Source organism: Lissotriton helveticus, chromosome 5_1 (assembly GCF_964261635.1).
Source record: "Lissotriton helveticus chromosome 5_1, aLisHel1.1, whole genome shotgun sequence".
Classification (NCBI taxonomy): domain Eukaryota; kingdom Metazoa; phylum Chordata; class Amphibia; order Caudata; family Salamandridae; genus Lissotriton; species Lissotriton helveticus.
Window position 1 is genome coordinate 521,033,493 of NC_136065.1, and position 22,618 is coordinate 521,056,110.

The window sequence follows — 22,618 nt, forward strand, 5'->3', positions numbered from 1 at the left end:
CACCATAAGTCCGTCTCTGAGTCCGGGGCGTAGTTTCCGTTGGTGCAGCAGGTGCAGTGGCATCAGGGCCCATTAATGCCTGAATATTGTAACCCGAGCAGTGCAGTTTTTAGTGACACTGAATGGGTTTTCGAGGAAAACTTGACTCTTTTATAAGCTGAGGGTATTTAAAGACAGTCTAAACACATGAGGAGAGTGGGGTCAGGGCAAGGAGCAGAGATAGAACCACAACAAATGGGTGGATTACTGAAACAGCTGAATGATATCTCTGTCGGGCAGCACTTAAAGTTAATGGGTAGCCCTTCATCAGCCACACCCAGACAGTCTTAAAAACAAACCACGCAACGCAGCACTCGTGTCGCCCAGTTCCATGCATGAGTAGCGCAGCCAGCCAGGTTTTTCATTGCATTCTGGGATTTGAAGTTGTGTTGATTATATTATAAAAGTATAACTACAAGTCCCAGGATGCAAATGAAAACTATTTACTGGATTAGCTACTCATGAACTTTAGAGCTCAGCACAGAAAAACGTAATTAAATGAAAACTCCATTCTTTATTTATACGTTTTTTTCTCTCTCTAAGCACCCTGCCCCAACTAAAGTTTGGCCAAGCAGTATCCATTCACACCTGAACACGAGTTTGTGTGTGTTTAGGGCCCTGAGCCCAACCGGGGTAAAGGGCGCCAGGGGAGAACTGACTGTGTAATGTTATTAGCTGAGAAAGTAACTGTGTCCTGAAGAGTGGTGTCTGTCCACTTGAGGACAGCCTTGCACCAGCGGTTCCTCTTCCAGGGCATTCCAAATACCCCCCTCCTCCTCCCCAAATACCACTGCCTCTCTTCATCTCTGTAGCAAAGTCAAAGTGAGGAAGCAGCCACTAGCTATGTCAAGAAGGACTGATAGTATAAATCCTGGAGCTGAGCTGCAGTGACAGTCACTCGCCAATGAGTGCTGTGGCTGGCCGGTCCCTGGAAGTGCTAGCAGCCACAGGGATGGAGTATGAGCAGACATAAGCAGCGCAAGGGGAGGAGAGCAGCACGCCTGAGCCCTGCCGGTGTACACTGCCAAAGCTGTATCGCTCTCCCCCGCACGCTTCCAATGCCTGCAGTCTGCTGACAAGGTGGGAGTGAGCACTTAACTTCACACCACTGACCTGGCGACCGGAGGCTCACAATAAATGGTGCGGGTGACTGGACAGGAAGGAGAGCAGCCGGGGGTAAGCAATAAATTGCACAGGACCAATTCAAAGACAAAAAGAGTGTACCAAACAAACCATAAATAAACAAAAGAGTAGGGGGACATGTAACAGGGGCAAGTGCCATGGGAGGAAAAAACACATCCAAAGGCGGGACATATAGCAACGTTTCACTAATGAAAAGAAAGGAATTCAGAAAGGCACATGAAGGAACGAATGAAAAGCAATTGGTGTGATCAAAGTCCACAAAGTAGATACAGTATGTGTCAAAAAGACAGCGCACGTGCTGCCTAGTCGGGCCTAAAGAGCCCCAAAACAGAAGTAAAATTACTCAAGCTCAGATCGGGAGTAAATCAACTGCCACACATGGCCAACCATTGGTACTTCAATATCCTCCCATAGAAAATAATAATTGTATTACAATATTATAATTCTATAAATAAAACATTTATTATTTTATTTTAAAATATGTTAGTAATTCATTTTAAAAATTAATGAAACTTTTTTTATAGAAAACACTTAAAATTGCTATATATCTGACTTTTGCATAGTGAAAAATATATATATATTTTATTTTAGTAGCAATTTGTTTCCTTAATATAAACCCTTGTAAAAATTATTCAATTTAATTTCAATATATTTTAATTAAATTCCTAATTGAAAATTATGTTATTCATGTAACTGCTGGAGATTGTTCTACATTTTAAATAAACATATACAAGTATTTAACATTAATATTAGACATAAAAATATGTTGTCCATTTTTTTGTTAAGTTAAATATATGTGCATAATTTCTGTATACTTTACAGTTGTATATAATTTTTTAGTGACTCCACCTCCTAATTCAGGGGGTGGGTACATATAGGTCTAGACTTCCGACTACTCAACACTCTTAAATGTTGATAACCAAAAGTAGTAAAGTTACTTAGAAGTGTACAAGTACACTTATTTGAAGTAAATATACAGGTTTTGAGTTACCTTTGTGAATAGGTGCTAATAAGTCTACATCAGTCATTGGATAAAAGACCGGTTTGACTGCCTCTATAAGATGAAAACAAATGTACAACTCGTAGGAAAGTCGCAAGATATGAACCTGCCATTTACTAAACCCTACTGAAATTGATGGGAAACATTTTGTTTTGAAAGAACTTGAACCAATAAACAGAGGATTTTCCATATTCATCATGTCAGATCAGGAAAAAGTGGAGTATGACTTAACGATAATTACAAAGTGACCTTTCCATTTGGTGTATAAAGCAATTAATCATAATATTTTTCTCCATAAAAAGGACAATAAGCTATGTAGAAACTAAGTTATATTCAGTTTGCGGATTGGATCCCAATCTTCAACAGGAGCACAACTCAACATTAACACTAACGTATGTATGCAACATACATCTCAGTACTCATAGAAGGCAGTTTCCTTCTGGTGCCAGAGCATGTGGTTAACATTAGTGAATTTTGCGAGCTTATCAAGGGCGCTGGCAATCAGCCAGGGTTTGTTTTCTTGAAGGTCAGTCTGTAGGCAGAGAAGGACGAGGCCCAGAGTGAGGAGGGTATTACATCGTACGCTAGAATAACAAGACAAGTCATACATCTTGGACAAGAGAAGTGGCTTTAGGAGGGACCCTGAAGTTATGCAGCAACAGAAAAAAAAAATATTCTGTAGGGTCACTAAATTATGCAGAATGAAAAAAAAATTGGCGTCATATTGTGATACATTTTGTAGCAGTGTATCACAACTTTGTGTTCTTAAAATGCACTAATCCAAGGCTGTCTCAGAAAAGGATTGCCCTCATTAGTACCGGTTTAACACAGCAACCAGCAACTAAAAGGTTACCAGTTAACCTTCGAAGTGGGGCTGCACAGCACGATGTGTGGAGCTATTTTTAAGTAGATACTTTACCTCTAGAGACAAGAACAATTTTCAATGAAATTGGCAGATTAGGCAGAAGGTGGGGATTATCTGGCAACAACAGTAAATCTGTAACTAAGCAATAACTCTGTGGTCTACCTGTCTAAGACAGCAAACAAAGTCACCGCCGTTCTTGGAGTTTGACCTGACCATTATCATCAGTCTCACAGCTGTAGATGCGGCAGCCTCCACTTCGTCTATCGTGGAGGATGTTGCAAGGCTGAAAGATCAACACGTTTGTGACTGCATTCCTTCAACAGAGAAGACGAGCCATCCATATTGAACACACACAGTTTCTAAGTACGGTATCTAAGCCAGGCCTATGCATCTGACCTTGCTTTATTTTATACCACATAAAGTTGAGGTTGTGGAAAATTGACTGAAGTTGAACAGTAAATTCCAGAGTTTGTAGTCTAACTTGAAATGGACATGCGAGTACAGATATCTTTTGTAAGTGATGTATGCCGTGCGTATGCCATCTTTGAATTTGTTCCATCTGATTTAGAAAATCACATAAAATATTTTCAAAGAATTACCGTACTTCATCATTGTTTTTCTTTGCTAATTCTATTTGAGATGTTTAGTTGGAATTGGCTCAAGTAAATAGTACGCATTGGTAACCCTTGTGGACTGCTTGTCAATATTCTTCTTTATTTGGCAGTCGTTTCAAAAAGGAAATTAATAAAAGTAAGCCCGAAAATGTCGACCTGTGTGTGCAAATGTAATTATGCTCACAGCGCCCAAAGAGGGGTCCTCAGTTATGTCCTCTATCAACTCCCAACTTCGTACCATGCTCTAAAAGGCACTGGATTTTAGCAAACGGAGACTACATTTTTGGCAGTCACATAGGAGGTCAGGTGCCTAATTCTACCCAGAGGAAGGCTCCTCCTACAGACAGTAAGCATGATAAAGGTACAAGAAAGACAAGCCCTCAGCCTTGTGGAGGTGTTAGTAAAGGTTCATCTGCCCACCTGTATAATTCTAGTCAGATTTCATCGAGCACAAGGACATATAGAGATAGTCAGATCTTAGATTAGACAAAAGGCTTTTATGTGCAGGTTGAAGGCATTAGGTCAGTGTAGGAGTGACACACAGTTCACGAAATCTAGCTCTAATCAAATAGGTCATACACAAAGACCCACTTGTTATCTTCACATAAACATGAGAAATATGAATGCACACAACTTTTGGAACAAAAAGAAGGTCCCGAGTGTTAAAGCTGGATTGATCATGAATCATGATGCATTAAAAAGTGCATGGGTGGTGGCCTACGCTCGGCTGTTGTGCCAGTTGTGCTCTATACAAATGCTAGACAACAACAAAAAAATAGAGTTCCCCAGTGTTATGCTGGAGGAGCTTATAAAGAATCTTGCCACAGTAGGTGAGTGAGGGTCTACCTTCCTATTTAACATAAAGCAGATAGTCAAGGTAAGAAGACAGCACACAATACAAAAGTGGGGACATTTAATGGGAACCCCGCAAGAGGACTTTTTAGGCCTCTGTTCTGAGTTTCAAAATGCAGCTAATCAGGATTGTTATACAACTTTGACTTCCCATACTTCTCCTGTGCTTTTGCACAGCAGAGTAAGGGTCTAAAACTGCACCCATGTGCAGTCAAAGTTGACTTCAGGCCGAATGTGGCTGCTGTGTGTGTGTCCCAGGTTTCGGCTGACACCTATGTATTCCTATCACTCTTGCACATTTCTGAAAACGAGCCACTTAGAGAATCATGGTGCTATCGATTGAATTGATCCCGCATGTTTCCAGCCAAAATGCACTGCAAACACAAACTTTGCCCAGCTCATCCATGCCCAATATCGTTAGGACAACACATTTGTTCCTTTTGGCTTTTTACCTCCTTCAGTCGCATCCCATTCCCACAGATACCTCTGCATGTCTGATATTTCTGCAGTCCATTGACACAGGGGTGACGTATTGTGGCCCATCTGGACAGCTGACATTTTTGGTTGAAATGACAGCTTTTTGCAAGCTAGAAGGGTGGCTCAGAGAGCTGAACAATTTTAGCTCAGTGATCTACAAGTCAAGCCAATGTATTTTAATACTAGAACCAAGTTAGAATAAACGTCAGTGTTGTCATCTGTTATGCAATTAAGGACACCAATGTTTGCTGACTGAGGGTGTGCAGAATAAGAAAGATCCTAGAACAGTTGGTAAATTGGAGAGAAAGAAACTCTGCAGAATAGAGGATATCCATGTAAGAAAGGGCAGGGTAACCCTGGGTCTGCCTCATTATTCCCCATTCCAAAGTCTTATACTCTTATTTTATGGGGTCTGGGTCTTGGTGCAAGCCATTATTCCACTCCGCTTGGCTTGTAATATGGCCCTAACTTCAAGGACCCTTTGCACATGTGCATGCCAAGTCAGGCACCACCAATGAAATGGATTTCTTTAAACTTATAATAATTAACTATGCTTGTGGCAACTGCCAGCTATTTTCTCCAGAGACACGTAGGGCTTACCGTATTTTCTGGCGTATTAGACGACTGGGTGTATAAGACGACCCCCTAGTTTTCCTTTTAAAATATAGGGTTTGGGCTATATTCGCTTGCTTATTAAATGACACCAGCGTGTAAGACGACCCCCAACTTTTGAAAAGATTTTCAAGGGTTAAAAAGTCGTCTTATACGCCAGAAAATACGGTAATTTAGAGTTGGGCAGACAGTTTACGCAGCCGCTAATGCGAAGGATATCCGGTCTACTCTTTCATATTACGATAGAATGCACTTGCAATAAGGATATGGTGCACTTGTAATAATTAGAAATAAGATATAATGCACTTATAAGTCCATTAAGATATATTGTATGTGTAATAGGGTAACGGGAGGTTGTAACGTTTATGACGGAGCACCCGTCTGTGAAGCTCTAAATCAGGCCCTCAGTATTTTAATCATTGCCGAGATAGTGTCTATGATTCAGTTCGACTGATGTGGGGGGTATCCTATGCTCCATCTACTTTTGTGTGATGTGGACAACCCCAGTGTAAAATATAGTAGGCTTTCTGGATGGTTCAAAGGCCAACTACATACTTCCTCATGTGTTTTATTCCCTTTTTGCCAGATTCTTTCCAATCAGAATATCTCTGTAACACGACAAGCAAACTGTTTTATCGCTTGAGGAGTAGGTGTGATTCAAATATCAGGCTTTAAAAATTACATTAAATATGTTTTACATTATGCATATGCAATACATAAGTTTAACATTAAGTCCTAGATTTCTGTACCACTACCTTGAAAGAATGCATAGAAGTCTTGCTTTTTGTCTTCTGAGAGGACTATATTTGCTTGCTATTGTGCCAACCACCAGCATTCTAATGTGTTCAAGCTTTAAACCCATTAGATCCCTTTTCAGCTACATCACCTTTTACCCAGAATGTCCCTTCTGATGCATTCCTTCAGGATTTAGCCACCAGATGTTTTGAGAGAGTGCTCAAAAAGCCCTGGATAATTTCCATTACTCTTCAGCGTAGCTTGAAAGCCCAGATCAGCTGACAGAACAGAAGGGGGAAGGAATATTTGAAGGATTATCATCAACTCCCAGATGTTGCATTCAGTAGGCCCAACCTTCAATATGCTTTAGTCATGGCTCGGTAGTTCAGCACATATTTACAGCCCGTATCTACTTTCGACCTGGGCAAAATTTCAATTACGCCGGCATAATTTGCATAATTTCGAGTCGAATTTGTAGTTCAAAAGTCCCAAAATAACGCCATTATGCTATGTCGCCTAATTACACCGCATTCGTGCCCAAGTTGTAGCACATGGGTGCAAGAAAAACTGGAAAGGAAACTGTCATTTGTCGTAATTCTGTTTTTGCCATTATCTTTTATGCTAGAAATGTGTCCTTAAATCCAAAGATGACACACGGACACACTTCATACTAAAACGTAGAACTAAATGTAATATTTGCATATTTATGCTTAATTTCACGTGCTTTTCCCATAATTTCGTTTCGTTTCATTTCACAAAAGCAAATTATGCAGTTCCACACACGCCTCATTTTCTTATCATGATTTTGTCCATATTGACCAGTCTGTGCCAATTCTTCCTCGGAAAGACGGAGCTGGCTTTTCCCACTGTTTCTGCCTTGTGAAGAGCCATCTGTTTTAGAAGAATCCAGCACAACATATTTAATTTAAAAACTCAGATTACTGCCATACTGGTGCATCTACTAATACCATATTCCCCAAGTGAATTTTGGCAGAGTTTTGGTGCTGTTTTGCACTGATGACAAAAGGTAACAATTCTGTATTTATGAGAAATATCAAGTCCTTCTTCTCACAACACTTTTACACGGTCTTAAAATATATCTCGAGCGCTCTGGCATCTTAGCAAATAAGAGTAAATCACCCTCATAAAACTGTAAGGTGGCCTGAACATCATCACGCTTTGGGGAGCCCTCTGCAGTTGCTGATACCTCAGCGCATGGGCTGTTGGTGGTAAAACTAGGCCCAGAAGAAATGTCTGTTATGCCCACGTATTCTTACGGTAATATCAGGGATTTTGCGTTGTGCTTGTAACTCGAAAATTCCCAAAATTATGTAATTGAATAACGATATAATTACGCTTCAAAATTTAGGGTAGAACCATGGGAACTATCCGGATGATCAGAACGTGAGGGCTGTTTACGTCACTTGTGTTTTTTGGGGGTTTGTTGCTATTTATTTTAGGGCAAAGGGCCATATGTATCAAAAAGTAATTTTGCGATTCTCAAATAGCGATTTTTTGCGAATTACTATTTGAGAATTGCAAAATGCTATGTATGTAGGATTTGCAATACATTTTGCGAATCCTACATATTCCTTAATTGCGAATCGCAAATTGCGATTCGCAATTAAGGAATACCTCCCCATTCATTCCTATGGGCCTAGAGGCCCATAGGAATGACAGGGAAGACATTCTCAATTTGCGATTCGCAATTAGCGAATCGCAAATTGAGAATGCAAGTTCAAGGGTGCAGGGGTGTTAAAAGGACACCCTGTTGCACCCCTGAAATAAGCATGGGTGCACATGTGGCGCACATACATGCCCAAAGGGCATGTATGTGCTTCACATTGCACTTTGAAAAATGCAAAAAAGTGCATTTTTCAAAGAAATCCTAAATTACCACCAACTTGAAGTTGGTGGTAATTTGCGATTCCTTAAGGCCAAATTGCACTTTTTTGGTGCTTCTTACATTGCATTTAAGGAAGCGCAAAATTTGCGATTCCTTAAATGCAATCGCAAAATAATTATTTTGCCTTAATACATACCGTTTGGCATAATTGCATTCGCAAACGCCGAAATTCTGCGAATTTTGTCATTTGCGAATGAAATTTTGCTTGATACATATGGCTCTATATGAGGCCTCAAATCCATTGAAGGGGAGCTAGACTCATTGTGCTCTAAAATACAATGCTAAATACCAATTTTGTACTTCATGTAATATTGCCTAATTTTGCGGAGTTTGGCGTAATGACGTAAAAGCAACTTTCACGAATTTTGCTCACCTCTAGAAAAAACAAAATCCGGTGAGTGCTAACAAACATCCCTGTTTGACATTTCTGGTATGTGGAAACGTGAGTGGGTAAAACTGCCAGACCAAACCTCACCGTTGTGCCACCAGACAGTTTGATTATATTCAAAAACGTAGTCTTTATGACATTCCTTCAAGCTTTAGCCAAAGTTTACCTAATTTTTTCTTTGGATTAAAAATAAATGTCCTTTCCTGCATAAAGTCAGCGAAACACTGAAGACTTAGATAGCGCACTCATTGACCACAGTCGGAATAATGTCCATGGGTGTGTTTATTATATGTGTGAACAGTGTTAACATTTTACCTAAAAGATAAGAACTCAAGGTCTGGGCTCCAAATAAACTGAGAATTCCGATGCCTTCATAAATACCTGTTTGCACAGGGATCAAAATGCTGCCCTCCCTGCTCAGATTTGCTGGGTGGAAGCATGCAGGAATTAGTAACAGATGCGGAATTTGGTGTGAAAAGCACCAATTCAACATTTAAAATCTCGGTTTAACAAGAAAACCCCAGAATTGTAGTTATTTAAAACACCCCGCAGTGTCAGTATTCATCATGCTGCACTAAATAACCTAATTCTTAAGCTTGAACTTGCAGGGGTACCCCCATGACATTGAAAAGCTATTAAAGTATTTTAGAAAACTAGATAATGTATGTTGTTTTTCTCTGCAGGCAGCATAGATTGGAGGAGGGCAATCTATAAGGATTTTTAGGTCTGGCCTGACAGTGCAAGTCAAACGACCTTTGAACCTATACTAATATGTAAATGTAAATGTATAGTATTTATATAGCGCACTTCTACCCGGAGGCCTCGTATCGCTGTATTCATACCGCTGTGGAACCCATCCTGGTTTTCCTGTGAAATGTCCACTCCAGGGCACCCCCAAGGTGAAGCCAGGCATCCAAGCGCTGCTGGGGCCGTTGTGGAGATTAAGCAAGCTTTTACCCAGAGTCACAGAGTGGGACCCATGATTAGACTAGGCACCGAGGCGAGAATTATCAGGTCCGGGGAAATTGAGTCCAAGAGCCGCTGAGGCGGGAATTGAACCCTGGTCCCGGGCCAGACCTCTGCATCAGGGGCTGCCGCTCTAACCATTGAGCCACGCTTCTCCACATTTACTCTGCAGTTCTTTGCTTCCACACAAAAACATATCTAGTCCCCGTGCAATATTCTTGTAATGCTCCATATCTCCATGAACATTTTTTTTTAAGCCAGACTTATTGGCATTGCCAATGCTTGTTTAATTTTGAAGAGACCATCCTATTTTTACAAGATGCGCTTTGTAAAGTTTACATGACGATATTTTCGTGGCTCAGCTCGTGCACGGGCCCCTAAAGCCAGAGTCGACCCTTGGCTCGGCTCTGGCTCTCCCTGTTAATTTGTTGGATTGCCCAGCTCTACTCACCCTATTCGACTCACTTATAATCAGAGCCCAAATTAGCCATTACCAGACTGGACCCTCTGACTATGAGCTTACCTACAGAAGAATATCTATATATATATATATATATATATATATATATATATATATATATATATATATATATATATATATATATATATATATATAAAAACTCTAACCACTAGTATATGTAGTAGACCTTTGTACTTACTACCATTCCTATGTGATTTAAGAGTTTATAACTTGTACATTTGCAATTTTTCCTGTTTGTATCTCTTCCTTGAGTGACTTTACAACTTGCACATTTGCAATTTTTTTCTGTTTGTATCTCTTATGTAAATCATGTAATCCAAAGTCCTTATGTATCGCAACTGGTTCTTTTGTAAAACGCTCTGACACCTTCGGGTAATGTTCGCGCTATATAAAATCGCATTCAATAAATAAATAAATACCTGCAGCAGTCTTCCCACCCACAGACTAATTTTGTCGGCTAGCAGGTGCAGCAACCGAGAAAGAGACAAATAGAAATGTATTAATAATCTTTAATGTGACAAAGAACACAAATCTCAGGGCACATCAAAACAAGAGAAGAGCTGTCGAACGAATTCTCTCTCAGAAAAATCTGCACTTAGCAACGTGCAAAGCTTGCCCATATGTTGCCACTGCGCTCAGGGACTCGGTCCTCTGGGCTTCCCGTCTATTTTCGTTTATTAAACGAGCTGGAAATCCCAGCGGTAATTTCCCTTCAGACAACTTCCCCCATATGGTGACGAAAATACGGAAACAAGAATAAGTGGCGGGGCATCGCAGAGTGGCTGAGGTAAAAGAGAATGGCAGAAATGTACAAATACGATGCCCGGTTGAAAGGTAGGTAACTAAAACAGGTCTCAACTTTAATAAGCAATGTAATCAGTGGCTTAAATCGAGTGTGAGAAGGGTGGGGTATCTGTGTACATGGCGGTTTCAAGAAAAGGGTGTAGCAAAGGTGTCAGCATTTACAAAGGGAAGTTTGGATATTTCGAACCCCTCTGTACATTATCATTTGTCAAAGTGGGCCAAGGATGCGCTTGAAACGCGCACTTCTAATTTAACCACTTGCATGCTAATGACAAGGTGAACTCGTCATGAGGCTATACTGGAGCTGTGCTCATGACAAGGGGAACTCGTCATGTAAAATGGGATTCATAAATATCCAGCACCGGAGGGGAAAACCCCTTAGCAGCCAAGTGGTTAAGCAGAAAAACCCAAATATGGGATTGCTCGCAATAGTTTCTGAAACAATGGAAGGAACTGTATTTCTGATGCGGCCAACAAGAATAATGGCCTATAAGCAGGGTCACTGAAATCATGTGTCACAAGAGGAGGACCAGATTATGCTCCGGTTTGACTTAGAGGCCCATTAGGATGGGGGACTGATCGCCCCCACCGGGCCCGCGGTGGCCACCGATGGCCCGGCGGGGGTGATTCGCCCGCCATCCGTCCATGATTCACCCCCGCCACATTATGATGGCTGGGGGTCCGCGGCGGACGGGAAAACCGTCCACTGCTTTTTCGCCGGCAGACGCGTTAACCAGGCAGAAAACTGCAACAATATGGTGGCAGTTAGACACCGCCATCCATATTACGATGAGGACGGAGATGTGCCTTTCCATGGCGGTGTTGCCGCCATGGAACGGCATGCGGTCTTTGCTGTAGGGGGCCTGTAGCGGGCCCCCAGGATGTTGGAGGGTGGTGGGGTGCACATGGGGGGGTACCTATGGTACCCCCCTGTACTGGCATGGACAAGGCAGCAGACACCGCGGGGTGCCTGTCACCTTGTGCATGCCAATCCACAACGTGCATACCCAGCATTGTGGCGGGCTGTGCTATGAGCACCATCCGCCACAATGCTGAGAATGGGGATGCCACGGTGGCGGTGGCATCCTAATTGCAGGTACGGAACTGCCGCACCCTTGGCGGACAGTCCCGCATTCCGTTGCGGTGGCGGGCGGACTTCCATCGTAATGATACCCTAAGTTATATGGCAAGGAAAGGTAAATTATGTGGCACAATAAGGTCATTTTGTGATAGTATTACTTCATTATTGTGACATTTTAACACATTGTAACCATGTGTGCGAAACATATTTCACCCCATAATACTAATTTAGCACCAAAATACAGCAATAAACAACGGAAAGATGATCAGTCAAATTTTGCGAACGGACTTCCAGTGCGTATGAACATGTCATCACGTTTTTAGTAATTTATGATCCATTTGTGCAAGAACATTTTTTTTAATATCTGCAAATTATGCATCATATGATGGAATATGTAGCAATTGCAGCAAATCCATAATTATACAAAAAACTGCTGACAAAGAATTGCATAATTCCAGTGGCCCTACCTATCATACAAGAATGAGAATCTGGTGTATTACTCCCAGGGCTTTAAGTGGGATGAAAAAACTATGGGTTCTCACAGAGGAGTGTGGCTGATGAAAGTAGGGCTTGGCTTAAAACTTGTGTAAACTAAAAATCTGTTCATAGCATTCTGTGCCACATCACTAATAATTTGCTGCTTCATTCATTGCGTCCAGATATATAATAAAGTGACATTACACCTACAACAAGCCAGGAGTATTGGCTTTGCCAAAGCTTGTTAGTTGCATAAAAGAAATAAGCAACAACAATGGGTTTGTTGTACAGAACACTGAAAAGGCAACAGTTCTGAAACAATGTCATGGTACTTATAGAGCGCACTGTCACCAGACGGTCACCTTGCGGTGTCGCCTATACGGTTTCCTGGCGCTGATACTCATACCGCTGTGGAACCCCTCCTGGCTTTCCCTGTGAAGTGTCCACTCCTGGGCACCCCCAGGGTGAAACCAGGCATCCTTAGCGCTGTTGGGGCCGGTGTGGAGGTGAAGCAAGCTATTGCCCAGAGTTGCAGCGTGGGGCCCGTGATTAGAATAGGCACTGAGGCGAGAATTAACAGGTCTGAGGAAATTGAGCCCGAGACCCCGCCGAGGCAGAAATCGAACCCTGGTCCCTGGCCAGAACTCTGCATCAGGGTCTGCCGCTCTAACCATTGAGGCACACTCCTCCACCAAACAATGAACCTGTGAAAGTACTATAACCAGTCTCTTTGAAGATACATCAAAGGCATTGAACGGTGGTACTGCTGCTGAGTTAAGATTGATTTTTTCCATCCTGAGGGTAAGGGTAAAAATGGAGAGCCCAATAGGGTCCTGTCTCAGCAATTGCTTTTTAGAATTGCTGATGCTCATCACCGCCAGGACTCGGCCCACTTAAAGCCCTGATTACTCCCCTCAAAATACCAAATCTTTCTCAATTTACCTTATCATCCTACAAAAATGTAACTTCAATTTAGGCTTTTCATCGTCCTTAATCTGTCTTTCATTTTCCACCATATCCCAAAATGTCTCTGAGCTAGTGAAGTCACCTTAGAACAACACACTAATTTGTTTTGATACCCTCACACCACCTCAGCCAAGGCCTGTATCCTCCGGGACCTTGCATGTTTGTGGCGAGCAGTGCAAGAAACAGGCTTCTTTTGGCTAACAAAACTTGTAGTCCATGACAGCACAAGTTCATAGACATGTAGGCAGCAAATTTATTAAAAAACAGAGCATTCCATTCTAGAAATGTGTTTGTTTCCAGGCATCAAAATTGCATATTAGAAGGACACTCATGCAAAGTCGATGCCCCAGAAATCCATTTGCTAACAAGATGCAACCAAACCTTGTCTTCTCCTCTGATTCGCAAGACTCTTGTACACCAAGGACTCAAAGAGAACCATCTCCAGCCAACCCACTAATTCCACTCACCAACCATCTATATCACCGCTCGTGTATCTCTCCCTGTCTTAGGTGTCACGGATGCTCCTTTCTATGGAATTTGTCTAGTACGGTTTGAATTTTCCTTTGTCGTCAGTTTGAATAGGTGGGTATTTTGGAGAGTCAAAGCATAAAATGCAGTTGCTAAAAATTAACCTAAGAAGATGGGCACCCTTTAGATGTAAAACAGACCCCATCACATTCCTGTAGACACTGTTTCTTAACCTTTTGACTTTTGTGGATCTCCTCTGAATTATTATTGGCATCTGGGGACCCCCACTGATTCACTATTGGAATCCGGGGACCCATACAGAGTCATTGCTGGAAGCTGGGGATCCCTGCCTAAGCAGTTTCAATTATTTGAACCACAAATAATACATTAAAAATACAGAGACAAGCATTCAAACAAATACACACATAATGAAATATGTTATTTAATTCACAAAGAGATATACAAAAAACTCAAAATGTTATTAGGAAATTTGGAGCTTTTCTAAATTCAATTGAGGCCACTTATCGCCCATGCTATATTCTGTTTGATGCATTTGCAGTGCTCCTAAAATCAATCTGAGGATATTAAATTAATTTTTAGACTCCAATTTCAAATTCCTTCACATTTGCAGGACGCTTTAAAGTTGAATTGTACATTTTGCTTTTTTTCTCTATATACTTTATTAATCTGTTAATATTTCATTTTCTAAGTAGTTGTGGACCCTCTAAGTAGGCTTCGTGGACCCCAGGGGTCCTCGGAGTACAGGTTAAGAAATACTGCTGGGAGCCTAAAACCTCTCTTCAACATTAGTTTCTAAAAAATGACTGTGTTGCAGCAAACACCTTACTACTATAGGGAAGAGCCTTTACTTGTTGAACACAGCCACCAGGCTCCTCTTAAAGAAGCAACTGACTATTACAAATGAGTTTTACAACTGTCCTTTTTCAGATTTCAGACCTAGAAAGAGCTGAGAACATTTTAATAAAACAGCTCCAGGAAAAGTTGAAAACCACACCCTCCTGCATGACTGCCAGTCAGGGTGTAGAGCAGCAAAGGGAAGAGAGTTTTCACTGTTGTACACCTGAGACGGCTCAGCTCACTTGCCAAATCCCTCTCTATATTGTTGTTCCTTCTCAGGCTCTCTGAGGAAAGTGACCAGAGACAATAAGATCCTGCTTGAATTTAGAATGCAAACTACCTCCTAATTCAAGTAATAGCATTTATTATTAAGATATTAACATTCTCTAATTTTGAAGAAACCAGACAGGGCTTATTTTGGAAAATGTGGATGTTTGTGTGAAGTGTAGTTACAAAATCAAGGGCAATCTATTTGTGAACAATAACGTAAGCAGGATCAGCTTTTGCACTTCTCCTTGTCAGTTTTTGGTGGGGGTAATTTGTAAAATCTAATGCACATGTACTGTCACACTAAGCTGACTATCACAGTCTCTGCCCCTTTTGAACCCGCCTGCCACCACCTCTGTGCCAAGTCTATGGGGTTCCAGTCTATATGATTCCTATTTCCTGCAATGAATGAAACTCATAACATCACTGATACAATCCAGTTTGGAGAGCTGTAACATTGTTTTACTGAGCCTACCAAAAAAGCTGCAGTAATTCAGACAATACAAAACCAGGAAGTCTAATACTGCCTAAGTTACAGAGCAAGTACTGGAGATGCCAGTAAGCCTTGCTTATCAGTGAGAGTGCCTCTCCAATCAATGGTGAGGTCGGGCACTTAATTAGTCACCATCCATGCACTGTTACTTATCCTTGCACTCATGTATCCATGTAGCCACAAACTGACTCATTCTTGCATTCAACAACTTACCCAGCCCAAATAAAACAGACTTAAGTACTCAGAAAGGGTATAAACAACAAACTGAAAACATAAAAGAAAACAGTCTACCCCCAAGGGCAAATATTTGCAATAAATAGTGTAATTATCCAAAGCAGCTAGAAGTAGTTTCGTATTGGGATTGACCATAGTACATTGATGCTTTCAAGTTCCAACATGGCCACCAGGTTTAGAGGTAATGTGCTGGCCATCTTAGATTAGTAAAAAAATGATACGCATTGCTTATACCATTCCAAGATTGTCGTTTAATAAACATTACACTGGGAGTGAAACTGTATTGTTCATACTGTATCACTTTTGTACAATTTCCAGATGGTTACCATAATACTTCTAAACACGAATGCTGCCTTGGAACAGTAAAAATAATTTTACCATATGGACAAAAACATTTCGCAATCGCTTCCCGTGTTAAAAGCAGTGGTTGTGAAGATGTGGCGAACTATTGAGGAAATAATGTTAGATTCCATGTTACAAAATAACTGTACACTTGCTTTAACATGGTATGATAACAATCCACCCTTAGAGGTCTATTGACTTTAACATATGATTATCAGAATAAGTAAGGCTTATAATGACACAAGCTGGTACTGGTTTATTATAAGCATTAACAACAAGAGCGAGAACTGCTAGGCCTGTCCCATTACATGAACAAAATCGCTGCTGAGGAAAGGTGGGACTATAAGCTTTAGGAGAAATAGAGAAATAGAGAAAGTGATAAACCTGTCCCAATAAAGGTATAACAGCCCTAAGAGAAAAGCCAGTAAGTACTAGGTCATTCTAAGTACTAACAACAACAGAGAGTGCTGCTAATTCTGTCCTATTAAAAGAAGAACTGCACAGCTGTGAATTCTTGGAACCACCCTGTTAGAAGTATCAAAGCCCTGCTGAGGAGAGCTGGGACCTGGTTAGCACAATGACACCCATCAACAGTGAAGATTGCCAAAACTAGCCCATTAAAAGTGTATAGCCCTGCTGGGGCAGCTTGCTACTGTTCCATTAGAAGGCTAACATCCATGCTTAGAAGAGCTGGTACTGTCCCTTATTATTAAAGGTAAAGGAGTCAAACTAGGTTTCAACATTGACCTGTTAAAGGTACAGTACTGCGGCTGAGAAGAGCCAGGCCTATGTAGAAGACAATGCTAGTTCCACCACATCAATCAAGTGTAGGGGCCCTTCAAGTGAATGCCTACACTGCAACAAAAAAAGTATATAGCAGCTGTGCTGAGAAAGGCAAGTATAGGCCCAGTACAAGTACAGATGTACTTATAAGAAGAGCCAATGTCATCCCACTAACTGAACAGCAGTTCTGCAGAAATGCGCATGTATTGTACCTGGCGTGGAAAAGTTCTATTTTGCAGAGGCTGACGGTGAATTCTCAGTCAATCCTCTCCAGGCATAAGTCTATAAAACACCACTGTGGCTAACAACCGACACAAATCGCAAACCATAGGGTGATGTTAGCCACAGGTCAGGAAAATACCTAATAAATAAATTAATTTAGCAATGGATGAATCAAAACACTTAATAAACACTTTTACCCGACAAAACTGTCTCTAGTCTTCTGTTAACAAGTGGGATAGTGGATAGAAGCAGTCCTTTCACTATTTTGCATCTCTACTGATACATGAAGACCTTATGGGTGTGACTATGAAATGCAGGGAAAAGATAGCCATGTATGTGCACATTAACCGCTGTAACTTTTTCTTAACCAGGGGGCATTATATAAGAAACACAACAGGGTCTATGTGGCATCCGTGTAAACCTGGGTATATTAAGAGTAAGAAAGCATGTGCTACTTCGGACACACTTGAAGTTTGTACTTCGTGGTACTCTAATACTTTCTAGATCTAGAGGCAGATATACGTTGCCTGACGCATCTCTGCAAATCGGCAGAGATGCGCCAGGAAAGATACGGCACGCAAGTTCATCAATTACAATGCGGCGCACCATGGCGCAGGAATGAACAGATGCGTATCGCATCTTTGGCGTAAAGTTGGCGCAGTGCTGAAGTTGTGTTGCGTGCGGCACGCAACTCCAGCACTTTTCCAACTTGCCCTATCTTTAACGTGGTGCGTCAAGCCTTACGCCTGCTTCAAGCAGGCACAGGTTTTGACGCATCATCGTTGGGAAGGTGACTCAGTGAAATCTTGTAGATTTCACTGAGTCACTTTTCAGGGGCGTTCCTGCGACGGAACGCCCCCCCCTTCACCGGAACGCCTACATGAAACCTGACGCAGGTTTCATGTGGCGCAGGGCCTTGCACCGTGACGCATCTCCATAGATGCGTCACGTTGTAAATGCCTCGTAGGGATGCGCCACGTTTACGCCGCATTGCGTGACGCAACAGCGGCGTAAACGTGGCCCAAGGGGATTGTAAATCTACCCCTTTGTGTTTGGATATTGATCAAATAAATTCATAGGCTTATGCACATTTTCAGGAAGATCTTGACTGTGAAAAAGAAAATAGCAGTGAACTTGCTAAGCAATGAATGGTTTCAATCCAGTGGTTACAAACGGTGCTACATAGAATTTCTGAGGAAGCAGTGCAGTGCTTGTATTCTTTTTAATATAAAAAAAAAACAGGCAGTGAGATCACAGCATAAAAAACAAAAGGCTAGAATGAACATATAAAGCAGCCCAAAACTACGGTTGTTGGTGTTTCAACCCCTTTTTAAACTGACCTTACTTGGTCCTTCATCGGGACAGTAATCAATAAACAGCTACTTACAACTAAGGAGTGTCTAGTCAAATTCAGTAGGGAAATCTTTTATACACTGTAATCTATCGGTTATTGACTTGAACAGTGCTCTGTTTCCATGCTTCTCTAACTGATTTAGCAACACATGCACACACACTCTAAACGAGTTCCTTGAGCTGTCAAATACTGTACAAATATGAGATTAAATACTCTTTTCCCCAGTGATATGGCTTAGTCGCAAAGTTTACTGTTGAGGTGAGGTTAAGGGTTACTTTATAGGCTAAAGTTTGGACTGGGAAAAACTTGAGTTTCAAAGTACTTTTAAAAATGACTTTGAAAAAATATTATAAAGTTGGTTGCAAAAAGAGGGAAGTTTCATTGATAACCATACTATTTACCAATGAAAAAACGTTTGTGATTAATTGCTATGAGAGAGCGAGAGACTGTAATTTAAAATAAATATTGCAAAACTCAATGTTTGCACCGAAAGGTTTTTCTTTAAAATATAACAGAATACTTCAGGTTAGACATGTCCTGCTTTCGCTCGTTCCTGCGGGCGTGTCACTCCCTGAAGCTTTCCCCCTTGAAGATCGTGTGTTGGATGGTCACCTCCCAGAGAAGACCATCTCTCTGATATATAAGAAACTCATTAATAATACGGAGGACCCACTGACCCTACTCAGGTCACAGTGGAGTGCAGACAGGTTGGAGCTGGACGACTAGGATTGGCGGAAGGCAGTCTACTCCCCACGTGTGGTGGCCATACAGATGAGGCTCAGGTTAGTTCAGATCAAGATACTACGCAGATCTTATATTGCAGGGCCTCGTCTGGTTTGAATGCATATGTCAGAAAGTGGGGAATGTCGTAGGGTATGTGTAGAACTTGGAACTTTCATGCGTATCTTGTGGCATTGCAGCGCGGTGCAGGACTACTGGGTAGAAATCCACGATAAACTGCGAGCTGTCCTCGGGTGGAGTTGCGACCAGAGGCCCGCAGGTGTATTTTGAATGTATAGGAACCAATGGATCTGTGTGTATATAAGAGGCAGTGGGTGACATTGGCATGTATGGTTGTCAAGCGCAGCGTCGCAACAACTGTGGGGAGCTAGACAGTCGCCCCAGGTTGGGAAGTGGGCAGAAGACATGGACTGGTGCATGTTCAGGGAAAGGTCGGTCTATGTGTCCAGAGGTTGCCCCCGAAAGTTGGGAAAGGTATGGTCTGACTGGAATAGTTACCGGGGGGACATCTGTGAGCCACCGATCTGTTTAGAGGGGGAAGAAGCGCAGGGATCCCCATGATCCACCTTATCGCTATTTTGTATGTATTGTTTGCAGTATGGATTGGAATAATGATTCAATATGTAACTGCTGATTCAGTCACCTGATGTTTTTTCTTTTTGTGGAATTGTTAATAAAAAAAGAATAATAAAACTATATATATATATATATATAGCAGAATACATTTTAATGTCCTAAGGATGAATTGATTGAAAGAAATCTTAATAAACACAAATTGCAGCACCAGCTGGGACATTTCTTTGTCTACATCCTATCACGAGCGAGCCCTATTGAGAAGAGGTAGGCAGGGTAAACCATACAGCACCTAAAGAGTGGACGGTGGAGCCATAACTCAAAAGATCCAATCTTGGCTTCCCTAAAAAATTAGAAGGTGGCATTCTGGGCAAATCACTGCTACATGTTTATTGCCACTTACGTTTCAGTATAGGTTTTTTAGAAACTAGTGTATAAGCTATAAAGCAAAAAAACAGCTGGACAATACATTCCTCATTGTGGAGAGCTGATAGAAGATTACAGTTCAACACTTCCTAAGCAACAAATTCTATTTGTAAATCATAAATTAATTTGAAAAATAAACTGCTACATTCCTGTGCCTGTTGCCGGTTATCATAGCTCATTTTTAAATAGCACTTGGTGATACCATCTTGCAATTTTAGACATCCTGAAATAAGAATAACAGAGGACTCAATGTCATGAATAACAGCTTTACATTCCTAGTCTTTTTGTCAACAACCAAAAGCATTCTAGTAGTTGTAGGCTTTGTCATCTCAAGTGAACCAATGTTACCTCCAAGCCTGAAAACAGTAATCTGCAAATTGGTGGCCCAAGATTATAAATAACATCCCCTAGGACAAGCAATCACATCATTATCTTAGCACAAGTAACAAGCATTAGCCAACTCAAATGGCACTTCTATCCTCTACCTCACAAGTCTCAGATAATAGGCTGAGTTCACTTCACTTTCCCTTATGTTGCAGAGCATGCGTACCATAGTAGTGGGTACTCTCACTGTCAGCAGTGGCAAAAGTGTGTCTCTCAGGATACCAAAGCTCCAATTTATAACTATGGAGCCGAATTTCATTCATTTTCGAAAAGTTTGAAATCTATGCCCTCCAGATCTACTCCTCTGAACTGTATAATTGTCTACTAGGGGGTTCACAAAAATCCACAGAAGTGTGCAGTACAGCTAAGCCGATCTGAGGTGTCCTTGTGTACTAATATTACATTTTATCCTGAGAATTATCTGAAGGGTGGACAATCCCGCGTGAATGCTTGCTGGAATTATATTTTTGTCCAAGAAATGCCCCTCTTTTTTTCCTATGAAGGAAAAATGCTTGTCCAGGTGCGCAACCACATTCCACTACACGTCCAATGCCCTGCCCCCCCCCCCCTCCCCCACCCAGAGACGTGCCTTATGCCTTTTGCAGAAGAAGTGTTGTGTGCGCTTCCGGGTTGGAACACGCCATACAAAATGCTTATGAAACCTGCAATCTACACTCCTTTTCCCATTCTAAACACTAAATGTACTACTGCTAAAAATCTTCCATAGTACTAAATTCATTCTGTTGGGTAAATTTCCACAGAAACGAAATCTTTTAATCAGGGTCTTACAATGTAAGCTTGAGGGTTTACAGGAGACGCCTCCTTTTATTTACCATATTCATATAGAGCAATAAGAACTATGAACTATTTAGGCATTTTGCAAGCAACTTATGGAATAATATATAGACCCATAACCTGTAAATCCAGGCTACAATGAGTTCAACTCAGATGCAAGGATACATTTATGAAGGACCGCTAAAGAAATACTTTCTGTTTAGTCGGCTGACACAATCTTGCCGGTCGATAGAAATGTAAATACCATTTGTCCCTGTTATTCCCTAATGCTCTATTTGTCGACCTTGAATGAAAAACATGCTCCTTCACTTCGCTTGGATTAGAACCTGCAGGATGTACAGAAACAACCGCAGCAGATGCATTAACCCAAAGCGCTATCCTGTCACTTTCTGCGTCTTCAAGTAAAAATTCTGATTTATGAGGCCCTGACTGCCAGTTAGCTGCAAGCGATCACTTATATAACACAGTGCTACTGTTGTGCAGACACAACGCCCTCTACATAACAGGCATGCTGCCTAAACTCAATGACATGCATTCTATCAAACTCGGAAGGGCGAAATGCAGGTGAGGCGCTACCAAGATTCGACCTCCTAACCAGGAAAATGTGTCTTTTTTTTCTGCACAGCGCCACGGGGGGCGGGGCTGGAGGATACTTCAGAAAATTCGTGAATTACAACTTACCTCTTGCAAAGATTAAAGACAAAAAGCACAATTCGCAGTGCAGATTGACAAAAAATGGTTCTTTGTGGATAAGCAACAGACCAAGGCCCGCAATGAAAAAAAGTCACGTTTTGAGATGAATCGGTAAGCATGTCTATTGCGCTGAGCATTTTCGGAATTTCTTTACTTTTCAGGTAGTGAATGGATGGCTCATTTAGCCCTGTTTTATTCTGGCAGTACCACCGGATGAGAGAGACGACCCAGGATATACTAACAAGGTATATAAATATTAGTTACTGTAAAGCCTACAGGCGCTTCCAGCAACAAGAATGCAAGCTTCTGGGCGCTGTACACGCGACACCATAACCCTGCCAGCTGTGCTCTGAGTGATACAGATGAGTTAAAATAATAACTGTGTTTGTAATTATTCAAGGGTGTTGTACATTTTAATGTAACTAAAAAACAAGAAAGTGCAAAAAAGTTAACAACAAAACAAACTGAAATATGCAAAATTACAGTTATAATGACAGGAAGTCATCTTGCCCGTGGGAACAGCAACAGGGCACGCTTGTCCCTGAACTAGCCTGCTTTTGCCCTTCCCTCTCAGGGAAC

The 22,618-nt window shown here is 41.5% G+C and overlaps 1 protein-coding gene across 1 annotated transcript in view; it reads right to left on the bottom strand.

Annotated features, from left to right (window-relative positions):
• GPRIN2 (G protein regulated inducer of neurite outgrowth 2) overlaps positions 1–22,618 on the bottom strand; it is a 201,294-nt gene that overhangs the window by 178,267 nt on the left and 409 nt on the right. The gene's annotated exons all lie outside the window — the stretch shown is intronic.